The sequence below is a fragment of the Pristiophorus japonicus genome, chromosome 6 (genome assembly GCF_044704955.1).
Source record: "Pristiophorus japonicus isolate sPriJap1 chromosome 6, sPriJap1.hap1, whole genome shotgun sequence".
NCBI classification, from domain to species: Eukaryota; Metazoa; Chordata; class Chondrichthyes; family Pristiophoridae; genus Pristiophorus; species Pristiophorus japonicus.
This window is the reverse complement of record NC_091982.1, coordinates 260,846,808-260,859,208: the sequence shown is the minus strand read 5'-3', so window position 1 is coordinate 260,859,208 and position 12,401 is coordinate 260,846,808. Positions and strand designations below refer to the sequence as shown.

General features: G+C 42.8%; 1 protein-coding gene across 7 annotated transcripts in view; it reads right to left on the bottom strand.

The window, feature by feature from the left end:
• Positions 1-12,401, bottom strand: part of LOC139266063 (disks large homolog 1) — a 493,057-nt gene that overhangs the window by 470,447 nt on the left and 10,209 nt on the right. The window lies entirely within an intron of this gene.

The window sequence follows — 12,401 nt, the reverse complement described above, 5'->3', positions numbered from 1 at the left end:
TGGTGAGGCCGCACGTTGAATATTGTGTACAGTTTTGGTCTCCTAATCTGAGGAAGGACATTCTTACTATTGGGGAGTGCAGCAAAGGTTCACCAGACTGATTCCCGGGATGGCAGGACTGACACAAGACAGACTGGATCGACTAGACTTATATTCATTGGAATTTAGAAGAATGAGATGGGATCGCATAGAAACATATAATTCTGACGGGATTGGACAGGTTAGATGCAGGAAGAATGTTCCCATTGTTGGGGAAGTCCAGAACCAGGGGACACAGTCTAAGGATAAGGAGTAAGCCATTTAGGACCAAGATGAGGAGAAACTTCTTCACTCAGAGAGTTGTTTACCTGTAGAATTCTCTACCACAGAAAGTTGTTGAGGCCAGTTTGTTAGATATATTCAAAAGGGAGTTCGGTGTGGCTCTTATGGCTAAAGGGATCAAGGGTTATGTAGAGAAAACAGGAATGGGGTACTGAAGTTGTATGATCAGCTATGATCGTATTGAATGGTGGTGCAAGCTCGAAGGGCCGAATGGCCTACTCCTGCACCTATTTTCTATGTTTCTATGTTTGGTTCGATAGACGCTGGCGAGCCCCCCCTCCCCCCCCACCCACAGCTCACAAACACCATTCTTCACGTGGTGGCACTCACTGTCTCGGCTAACAGTCATTAAAAGTTGGCATGCAGGTACAGCAGGCAGTGAAGGCGGCAAATGGCGTGTTGGCCTTCATAGCAAGAGGATTGAGTATAGGAGCAGGGAGGTCTTACTGCAGTTGTACAGGGCCTTGGTGAGGCCGCACGTTGAATATTGTGTACAGTTTTGGCCTCCTAATCTGAGGAAGGACATTCTTGCTATTGAGGGAGTGCAGCAAAGGTTCACCAGACTGATTCCCGGGATGGCAGGACTGACATAAGACAGACTGGATCGACTAGGCTTATATTCACTGGAATTTAGAAGAATGAGAGGGGGTCTCATAGAAACATATAATTCTGACGGGATTGGACAGGTTAGATGTTCCTGCACCTATTTTCTATGTTTCTATGTTTGGTTCGATAGACACTGGCGAGCCCCCCCCCACAGCTCACAAACACCATTCTTCACGTGGTGGCACTCACTGTCTCGGCTAACAGACTAAACTTTCAGCCAAGAGGGAAGTGATTGGTAACAAAACTGAATCAGAAATTCACAAGTTTTCCAGCAGGAGGCACCAGATGACTTCCAGGAACAGAAACTCCAGTGGGCTTCTCCCTGCCTGTCAAAATTTAGAGAATAATGTGGGAATTAAGAACCTATTGTATCAATTTCTTCAAAGTCAAAATTTGCATCATAGTAAGCCTAAGTGATTTTCTTTCCCTGTACATCCCACACTTTCAAACAGATTGCTACAGAGTGTGACTGAGTCAATTCAAAACATTTTTTAAAAAATAAAGTCAGTCCAAACTGAGGAGCTGTTGCAACTAGTCTTGAACCATTTGAAATAAATAATTAACTTGCATTAACTTCACAGCCAATGAATTATTTTTGAAGTGTACTCACTTATGTAGGCTAACATGAGCCAGATTACACACAGCAAGATCCCACAAACAGCAGAGATGAGCAACTCGTTCATTTGTTTTGGTGGTGTTGGTCAAGGGCTAAGTGTGAGTTGAGAGATAAATATTGTCCCGCATACAGAGAACACACCCCTGCTCTTCTTCAAATAGTGCCATGGGATTTTTTATGTCCACCTGAACAGATGGACGGGATTTCATGAAGGTGTATTGGTTGGATAGCATCTCAACCAATACACCCTCAGTATCACACTGCACTTAAATGTCAACCTACATTATGTGCTCGAGTCCTGAAATACAAAGGAAATGTCCCACTAACTTGTAACCCTGGGTTAGATTTTCCACCCATTGAGTGACAGCTGAAAATTCAAAACCAGATAATTCCAGGTAACAACTACATTAGATTTATTAACACCTGGAAAATATTTTAAGTCAAAAGGCTAGATTCTCTAACAATGAGTACATCTAAATGTAACATTACTTATTGGAAACCTAGTGAAGAATCCAATTTTGTTCGATATTTAGATACTTAAACTGGGATTAGCTAAAATTGGATATCCCCACATCCTGCTTTGTTCACTGACCCAACTCTCCTGCAAAAACACCAACTCCTCTGAAAGCCCAGAAGTGAGGCCATGAAGGGATTTGAACACGAGGATGAGAATTTTATAATTGAGATCTTGGTGGACCGGGAGTCAATGTAGGTCAGCGAGCACAGGGGTGATGAGTGGACAGGACTTGGTGTGAGTTAGGGTAGGGGCAGCAGAGATTTGGAGGAACTCAAGTTTATGGAGGGTAGATGATGGGTAAATAACAGCCAGGATACTTGTTTTCCCTGAACGCCTATATTAAAATGAAATTTGTGCAAGTCTGTTTATCAGGTGGTGACGAACTCATGACAGGGCAGATACACAAGGGAAGTTTGAATTTACATACTCAATCACTTCATTATTTTTCACTGGCCTTTGAAAGGGAAGTTTCTCCATCACTACTGCTTTTTTTTAAAAATGATCTTAAAACTTGCATCCATACAGTGCTATTAATGTAGAAGAAAAACATCCCAAAGAGCTTCACAGAGGCACAAGGGGGAAGAAAAAATTAGGATCAAGTTATTTTTTAAGTTCTGTCCTGATTTGTTGCATTTCCTTGTAAACAAAGCAGCTGTAAAGACAGGCTTGTAAATAATGACATTATATTCTGCAGGAAACACAAAAGGCTGAAATAAAAAAGAGTTAATAGAGTGGTAACCTGCTTTATAAAATACTTATTACTTCTTGTTCTACTTTGAGAGCACTTGAACAGGAAACAAAGTGGTGAAAGGAATTAACCCGAACAATAGCTGCCTTAGATAGTGCATTCCAATGCAGTAACACAATCCTGAGGTTCAGGTGCTCCAGCTTTCTCGTTGCAGTTTGTGAATCCAGCAGAACAACTAAATGCATTCAAGCTTTGGAAGAGTCCACAAGTCAGCTATTTTAAGGCTCATCTTTTGTTCTAATAAAATTCAGGAGTTGAAAAACATCGTGAATAATTAGATGTCCCTACCAAATCAGAAAATAAAACAGATCGATAACATCCATGGAGGGGGGGATGGGGTGGAGAGGAGGAATGAGACTCAATACATACTATATTTCAGCATGATGCGTCAACCTTCATCCTTTTGGTACACCATAACAGAAATATAGGTGTGAAGAGGTACACTGGACTTGCAACGGATAAGCACACTTAAATACAGCAGGAATTAGTGTGGCAAGTGCTCGAAGAGTGGTACACAAGGTATTAATCCTGATACAGGAGAACAAAGAGAAAGCTATATAAAATTACAAATGTTGTGAAATCATATAGATGCCCGGTGGCAGCCCTCATTTGGTATACCATCAAAGCTCAAGTAATACACAGGTTTGCCAATTTGAATCCTTCTTCAGTTCCCTTCCCAGCTAAAAAGGGAAGATTGACAGCCTCTGCTCCTCTTTTCAATTTTGTCAAAGGAGTGTTATCATTCATCTTTAGTTCATTGGCAAACCATACAACAAAAATGCACTTGCCGAAACACTGATACTTCATCACCACAAATTGATCCCTCACTAACACCACAATTTGTGATCATTCTGCTGTGTTTATTACTTAAACAAAGTATAAAATAATCACACTGCCAATATGCTTCACTGGAATTCTAGTAAGCATTGCCAAAGACATGGAAACAGTTTGCCTTGTGCTGAAATATATCAAACTGGGGGGTATAGCTAATAATGTGGAAGACAGCACCAAAATACAGGAAGACAAACAGGCTTGCAGAGTGAAAGAACGAACATACATTTATAACGTTTTTCACAACCTCAGGATATCCTAAAGCGTTTTACAGCCATGAAGTACTTTTGACATGTAGTCACTGTTTTGTAATGTAGGAAATGGGCAGATAAATGTAGGAGTGAGTGTGGATAAATGATAAAGGGAATTCATTGTAGCAAAGCGTGGGGTCTTTAATTTGCTAGAATGAATTAGGAGGCTACTTGCTAGTGATGAAGTGAGCAGCACCAATTTTTCACCTCTCTAACCTGGGGACAACATAGCCAATTGTTCAGCTCCTACTGAAAGTATTGAACTTCGCACAGAGCGGGTGTTGAAACTGGGAGGTACCTGTCTGCACCAACCCAGCCATCAGTGGGTAGAAGTCAGTTTGAGTTTTTTTATTCGTTCCGGGATGTGGGCGTCACTGGCAAGGCCAGCATTTATTGCCCATTCCTAATTGCCCTTGAGAAGATGGTGGTGAGCTGCCTTCTTTAACTGCTGCAGACCTCATGGTGAAGGTGCTCCCACAGCGCTGTTAGGGAGTGAGTTCCAGGACTTTGACCCAGCGACGATATATTTCCAGGTCAGGATGGTGTGTGACTTGGAGGGGAACTTGCAGGTGGTGGTGCTCCCATGCGCCTGCTGCCCTTGTACTTCAAGGTGGTAGAGTTCACGGGTTTGGGAGGTGCTGCCGAAGAAGCCGTGGCAAGTTGCTGAAATTCATCTTAAAGATGGAACACACTGCAGCCACGGTGCATTGGTGGTGGGGGAAGTGAAGGTCGAAGGTGGTGGATGGGGAGCCAATCAAGCAGGCTGCTGTGTCCTGGATGATGTCCAGCTTCCTGAGTATTGTTGGAGCTGCACTCATCAATGCCAGTGGAAAGTATTCCATCACACTCCTGACTTGCGCCTTGTAGATGGTGGAAAAGCTTTGGGGAGTCAGGAGATGAGACACTCGCCGCAGAATACCCAACCTCTGACCCGCTCTTGTTGCCACATTGTGTGCACGTCTGGTCCAGTTAAGTTTCTGGTCAATGGTTACCCCCAAGATGTTGATGGTGGGGTTTTCGCCGTTGGTAATGTCGTTGAATATCAAGGAGGTGGTCATTGCCTGACACTTGTGGCGGGATAAATGGGTCCTTTTCGGGTTGGAAATCGGTGGTTAGTGGTGTGCCACAGGGATCAGTGCTGGGACCACAACTGTTTACAATATACATAGATGACCTGGAAGAGGGGACAGAGTGTAGTGTAACAAAATTTGCAGATGACACAAAGATTAGTGGGAAAGCGGGTTGTGTAGGACACAGAAAGGCTGCAAAGAGATTTAGATAGGTTAAGCGAATGGGCTAAGGTTTGGCAGATGGAATACAATGTCGGAAAGTGCGAGGTCATCCACCTTGGGGGAAAAAAAACAGTAAAAGGGATTATTATTTGAATGGGGAGAAATTACAACATGCTGCAGTGCAGAGGGACCTGGGGGTCCTTAAGTTAGTTTGCAGGTGCAGCAGGTAATCAGGAAGGCGAATGGAATGTTGGCCTTCACTGAGAGAGGGATGGAGTACAAAAGCAGGGAGGTTCTTCTGCAACTGTATAGGGTATTGGTGAGGCCGCACCTGGAATACTGAGTGCAGTTTTGGTCACCTTACTTAAGGAAGGATATACTCGCTTTGGAGGGGGTACAGAGACGATTCACTAGGCTGATTCCGGAGATGAGGGGGTTACCTTATGATGATAGATTGAGTAGACTGGGTCTTTACTTGTTGGAGTTCAGCAGGATGAGGGGGGATCTTATAGAAACATTTAAAATAATGAAAGGGATAGACAAGATAGAGGCAGAGGGGTTGTTTTCACTGGTCAGGGAGACTAGAACTAGGGGGTAAAACCTCAAAATACGGGGGAGCCAATTTAAAACTGAGTTGAGAAGGAATTTCTTCTCCCAGAGGGTTGTGAATCTGTGGAATTCTCTGCCCAAGGAAGCAGTTGAGGCTAGCTCATTGAATGTATTCAAGTCACAGATAGATAGATTTTTAACCAATAAAGGGAATTAAGGGTTACGGGGAGCAAGCGGATAAGTGGAGCTGAGTCCACGGCCAGATCAGCCATGATCTTATTCAATGGCGGAGCAGGCTCGAGGGTCTAGATAGCCTACTCCTGTTCCTAATTCTTATGTTCTTATGAATGTAACTTAATGTATGCATCAGCCCAAGTCTGAATGTCATCCAGGTCTTGCTGAATGCGGGCATGGATTGCTTCATTTTCTCAGTGGCAGCGAATGCAACTGAACACTGTGCAATCAGCAGCAAATATCCCCACTTCTGACCTTATGATGAAGCAGCTGAAAACAGTTTGGCCTAGGACACTGCTCTGCAGCTATGGCCTACGGCTGGGATGATTGACCAACAACCATAACCATCTTCCTTTGTGCTCGGTATGACTCCAGCCAGTGACGACTTTTCTCCGATTTACATTGACTTCACTTTTACTCGGGCTCCTTGATGCCAAACTCGGTCAAATGCTGCCTCGATGTCAAGGGCAGTCACTCTCACCTCACCTCTGGAATTCAGCTCTTTTGTCCATGTTTGGACCAAGGCTGTAATGAGGTCTGGAGCGGAGTGGTACTGGCAAACGCAAACTGAGCATCAGTGAGCGGGTTATTGGTAAGTGCCGCTTGATAGCACTGTCAACGACACCTTCCATCACTTTGCTGATGATTGAGAGTAGACTGATGGGGCAGTAATTGGCCGATTTGGATTTGTCCTGCTTTTTGTGGATAGGACATACCTGGGCAGTTTTCCAGATTATTGGGTAGATCCCAATGTTGTAGCTGGACTGGAAGAGCTTGGCTATAGGCGCAGCTACTTCTGGAGCACAAGTCTTCAGCAAGACAGTCGGGATGTTGTCGGGGCCCATTGCCTTTGCTGTATCCAGTGCGCTCAGCCGATTCCTGATATCACGTGGCGTGAATCGAATTGGTTGAAGATTGACTTCTGTGATGGTGGGGACCTCAGGAGGAGGCCGATATGGATCATCCACTCAGCACTTCTGGCTGAAGATGGTTGCAAACGCTTCAGCCCTGTCTTTTGCACTCACGTGCTGGGCTCTGTCATCATAGAGGATGGGGATAATCATTGAGCTTCCTCCTCCTTCTCCAGTTAGTTGTTTAATTGACCCCACAATTCACGACTAGATGTGACAGGACTGCAGAGCTTTGATCTGATCTGTTGATTGTGGGATCGCTTAGCTATGTTTATAGCCTGCTGCTTCCACTACTTAACATGCACGTAGTCCTGTGTTGCTGCTTCCCCAGGATGGTACCTCATTATTTAAATACACCTGGTGCTGCTCCTGGCATGCTCTTCTGCACTCTTTATTGAACTAGGGTTGGTCCCCTGGCTTGATGGTAATGGTAGAGTGAGATATATGCCAGGCCATGAGGTTACAGATTGTGGTGGAATACAATTCTGCTACTGCTGATGGCCCACAGCTCCGCATGGCTGCCTAGTTTTGAGCAGCTAGATCTGTTCTGAATCGATCCCATTTAGCACAGTGGTGGTGCCACACAATACAATGGAGGGACTCTTCAGTGTGAAGACTGGCCTTCGTATCCACAATTATGGTGCGGTGATCAATGCTACCAATTCGGTCATGGACAGATGCATCTGTGACAGGTAGATTGGTGAGAACAAGGTCAAGTAGGTTTTTCCCTCATGTTGGTTCTCTCACCACCTGCTGCAGGCCTAGTCTGGCAACTATGTCCTTCAGGATTTGGCCAGCTTGGCCAGTAGTGGTGCTACCGAGCCACTCTTGGTGATGGACATTGAAGTCCCCCACCCAGAATACATTCTGTGCCCTTGCTACCCTCGGTGCTTCTTCCAAATGGTGTTCAACATGGAGTACCACCAATTCATCAACAGAGGGAGGGCAGTAGGTGGTAATCAGCAGGAGGTTTCCTTACCCATGCTTGACCTGAAGCCATGAGACTTCATGGTGTCTGGGTCAACGTTGAGGACTCCCAGGGTCAGTCCCTCCCTCCCGTATGTCATTGTGCCGCCACCTCGGGTGGGGTCTGTCCTGCCAGTGGGACACGGCATACCCCGGGATGGTGGAGGAGTCGTCTGGGACATTGGTTGAAAAGTATAATTCTGCATGACTGTCAGGCTGTTTGCTTCACTAGTCTGTCCTAAGTCTCTCCCAATTTTGGCACAAGTCCCCAGATATTCGTGAGGAGGACTTTGCAGCGTTGTCTGAGCTGGGTGTGCTGTTGTCGTATCAGAAGACGGTGCCAAGGTCGATGCTAGGTGGTCCATTCAATTTTATTCTTATTATTTTTCATATCAGTTTGTTACAACTTGCTAGGCCATTTCGGAGGGTCAACACATTTTAACTGCAAGGGTGGATTGTTTCATCATTTACTCAGTTAGCTGAACAATTCATGGATAAGGTTTGCATTAGGACTTTTTTTAAAACTCTATTAAAGGGAACAAATCTTCAAGCAAAAATATAATCATGTCCAAAGCAAGAAGCATTTTTCCTGTCCCCTCACATAGCCATATTTTGGTGCACTTGTGGCATTTTTAGCCCTGACCAACAGATCCCACACACCACTGCTGAACCATTTTGCAATGCCACTGAAATTTCTGCCCCACTCCCCAAAAGTAAAATAAAAATCACTGATGGAACATTCATTCCTTTTCTCTTTCTTTCCTTCCATCAGCTTGTGCCCATTATCTTAGTTCAGGCATGAAGCTCCAAATCTCAGTATTTCTTTACTAACTGTCCTTTATTTCCATAACTCTCCATTCCACTTTATAAAGCTCCTCAGTGAGAACAATGGAACCTATAGTAACAGGACTATAAACAAAATCCTGCACAAACATGGAATTTCCAATCGTTCCACCTCCAACTAGCAAACATGACAAAAAATAAAATAAAAATATATATTGGCTTGCGCGTTTCCTGCATTACAATAATGACTACACTTCAAAAGAACTTCATTGGCTGTAAAGTGCTTTGGGGCGTCCAAAGGTCATGAAAATCGCTATATAAATGCAAGTCTTTCTTTAAAAATCAATAAAAATCTGTCCATAACTAGGAGCTGGAAAAAACCAACCACTTGATGCATTTAGTACAATTCGCATGTATCTGCTCGATTTTGTAGCCCAATTAACTTTCTTTTCTAAGGCCCACGACCTGATGTGTAGTCACTATACATTCAGAATTCTCCTTTTGGTTGTATCCAGGAATCAACATTTCAAATCTACACTGCACACACGGTAAAGGTATTTATAATTTGTTACTACATATAGCCCAACAAAAATTCAAAACTGGCCATGAAGCAAACAGCAGCAAGGGAAAAGGAAAGTATTTTAAAATTAGTTCCATCATAAAACTTCGATGGGGCAATGGTTGTGTAATAAAACAGTTTGATAAGAAAATGTCATTGTTTTAGGATCAGCCTTTTTTTTGTTGGGGGGGGGGGGGGGGGGGAAGGAAGAGGAGGAAAGGAGGCATCTACTTTATCCCAAACCATCATGAAAAATGTCTACAAAATTCCTTTTTGTGCCCAAACGTAATGAATACAATTCAAAATAAACTAACTTTACATCCCATATTATACACCAGAGGGCAGTTGCCTTAACAAGTAATTTCCATTGAGTATGTAAGAAACCATCAAACTCCACACAGCATTTGATTTCACTCTGTACTTGTCCTTATGTAACCCAACATCATTCCTAATCAGTAAACCATCTAGCTCTTTTCTGAAAGCAATTAATTAAAATACCAGTAAGTGCTGGAAGTCTATTCCAGTCGGTTGTGGAAAAAACATCTCAATCTCAGAAACGTGCTTATACATATTATTATAACAGGATTAAAAACCCAGGCACATGCAAGATTGTACAATATGAATAAAAGAGCTCATAATCTCTACTCTGGATTTGACATCAACCACGTAACATGCTCCTACTTATTCATTTACCCCATCATGAAAATGAAGTAGCTAACTCGCATTACTCTTTATATAACAGTGGGTTGAGTAGCTTTCACAGTACTAAAATATCTTGAAGGAGGAGTGACGAGGGGATGGGGGATGGTGGTGGGTCAGATATCAAGCCACGATTGAAGTTCCGGTGTTCTGGTCGATAATATTGGAACCCTTCAAATTCCAAGTGGCATTAAATAAATGGATAGATTTCAAAGGACAGTTGATTCCCTTTGGACAGCTTCTTTTTCTTCAAAAAAAACACAGCAACAGCAGGTGCCGTGATCGACACCAACTGGCCCATGATCAGATCATGTGATTTCAACTGCAGTGATATCTGATTACACTGCAAGTAAACAGCAAAACCTGTAACATCGAGCAGAAATAATCTTATATTACCACCCCATCTGAAACACAGAGCCGTCATATCATTGTGGACTTTCAGCACATTTGCACTGAGCACAAAAGAGTAATAGAATTATTGAATCTTACAGTACAGAAGGAGGAGGCCAATACACTCACCATACCTGACAAATCAGGAATGCGCAAGAGGGCAGATTTGGAGGAGTGCAGAGATCTCAAGAGGATTGTAGGGCTGGAGGAGAATACAGAGATAGGGAGGGATTTGAACACGAGGAAGATAATTTTTTTTTTTTTAAATGAGACATTGCCAACCGGGAGTCAATGTAGGTCTGTGAGCAGGATGATGGGTGAACGGGACTTGGTGCAGGATATGGGTAGCAGAGTTTTAGATGAGCTCAAGTTTCGAGGAGGGTGCAAGGTGGGAGGCCGGCTAGCAGAATATTGGAATAATCAATTCTAGAGGTAACAAAGGCATGGGTGAGGGTATCAGCAGCAGATGAGCTGAGGCAGGGGCAGCGACAAGCAATGTTAAGGAGGTGGAAGTTGGCGGTGAAGATATGGGGTCAGAAGTTCAGCTCAGGGTCAAAAAGGACGCCAGGATTGCGAATGGTCTGGTTCAGCCTCAGACAGTGGCCAGAAGAGCCATTAGTCCCATTCACCCGCTCCTCCCACATAGCCCTGAAAATTTATTTACGTATTCATCAAATTCCCTTTAGAAAATCACAATTATAGCCAAGGACTGAGTCGCAACTCCCTCGCACTCCAACACAACTTAGATATTTTTTATGTGCAAATAGTAATAGTGGTCGATTCAATTACAGGGCAAAGGTTAGTCTGCTGAAATTTCTTTACCATAAAGCAGGACATTTGCATCATAAATATAAATCTCCAGTTTAAAAAAGCAAGAAGAAAGGAGTTGCTATTTATAGCCTGCAAGAGGCTCCATAATTCAAAATGATGTAAATATGCAGTGTCAATCTTTACCAAACATCTGACATCCTGGACTGGTGTGCACGTTATCAAACAATTCAATAATATTCTCCGAAAGAAATAAAATCTAGCACAGTGAGCTCCGTGACGTTTCGGGTGCCTTGCCCTTCCCTACATGCAAGAAGCACTGGAGGAGTATTGCTGTGGGAAAGAAATTGAACATGCTCTGTGCATTGTTTAAACATTTATGGTATTTAAATGCAATTATTCAGCACAAAAACTATTCTATGAACAAATTAGCATTCCCCACAGTCAAGAAACACAATAGATATTCCATTCCCCCATCCTCCCCAAAAAGGGCATCAGCTAAACCAAGCCACAACAACTGGAACAGTTAAGATAAGATCGGTAGAGCAGCTCTGGGGCTCAAATTCTGGGCTTTCCAATAAGTTTGCCAGCTACTATTAAATTAAACTGGTGATGTCCCCCATTTACTATTTGGATTTGGGTTGAAAATTCCTTATGCACCATAAATAATAGCCTGATAATACATCAAAAAAGTCAACATACCTTCTGGTCCTAAGTCATGCAGCATATTCAAACAGAAATGGAAATGCAACACCACAATAGTAAGAATGAATGTTTAAAAAAAAATCACAACTTTAGTACAACAGATACCCTCAGTAAATTGAAAGCCGCAGTCCAGTCAAGAGTCCAATGACACACACCTCAAACTTTTCAATCAAAGGGCATTACCTGAAACCTTTGAGTGGATTACTGCTTTGTAATTTACCAAGACCTATCCGTCATCCTCAATCACATGTGGTTCATTTAAAAATTTCAATTGTTTTACAATTTGCATTTTAAATTAGATAATATTGCCCTACAATGTGCCAACTTTATTCAGTTGACCTATTAACTAAATACCACTTTCCAGTTTATTTTTCATAATGGTCATTTCTCCTCCCCCTACGCCAAGTTTGATTAACATTCAGAATATATTAATCAATAAATACTTATCTTGCTTTCTCGGACTATTTACTCACTAAACACAGTTAGCAAATACTGTTAGTTCCTTGTGTGATGTGCATTGCATCACACAATGAACTTCCAGTTACAGGTGATTGGAAGAGAACGATACCAGTTCATTGAGAACATTTTCAACAACTTCAATAGCCTTTACACAGCTTGTTGCATTAGTATACTGTGTCACAAAATTATAGCTTTTACACTCAAAATTTGCCAGGATGAAGGGAAAATAATTTACCTACATCTGCCAGGAATAGTA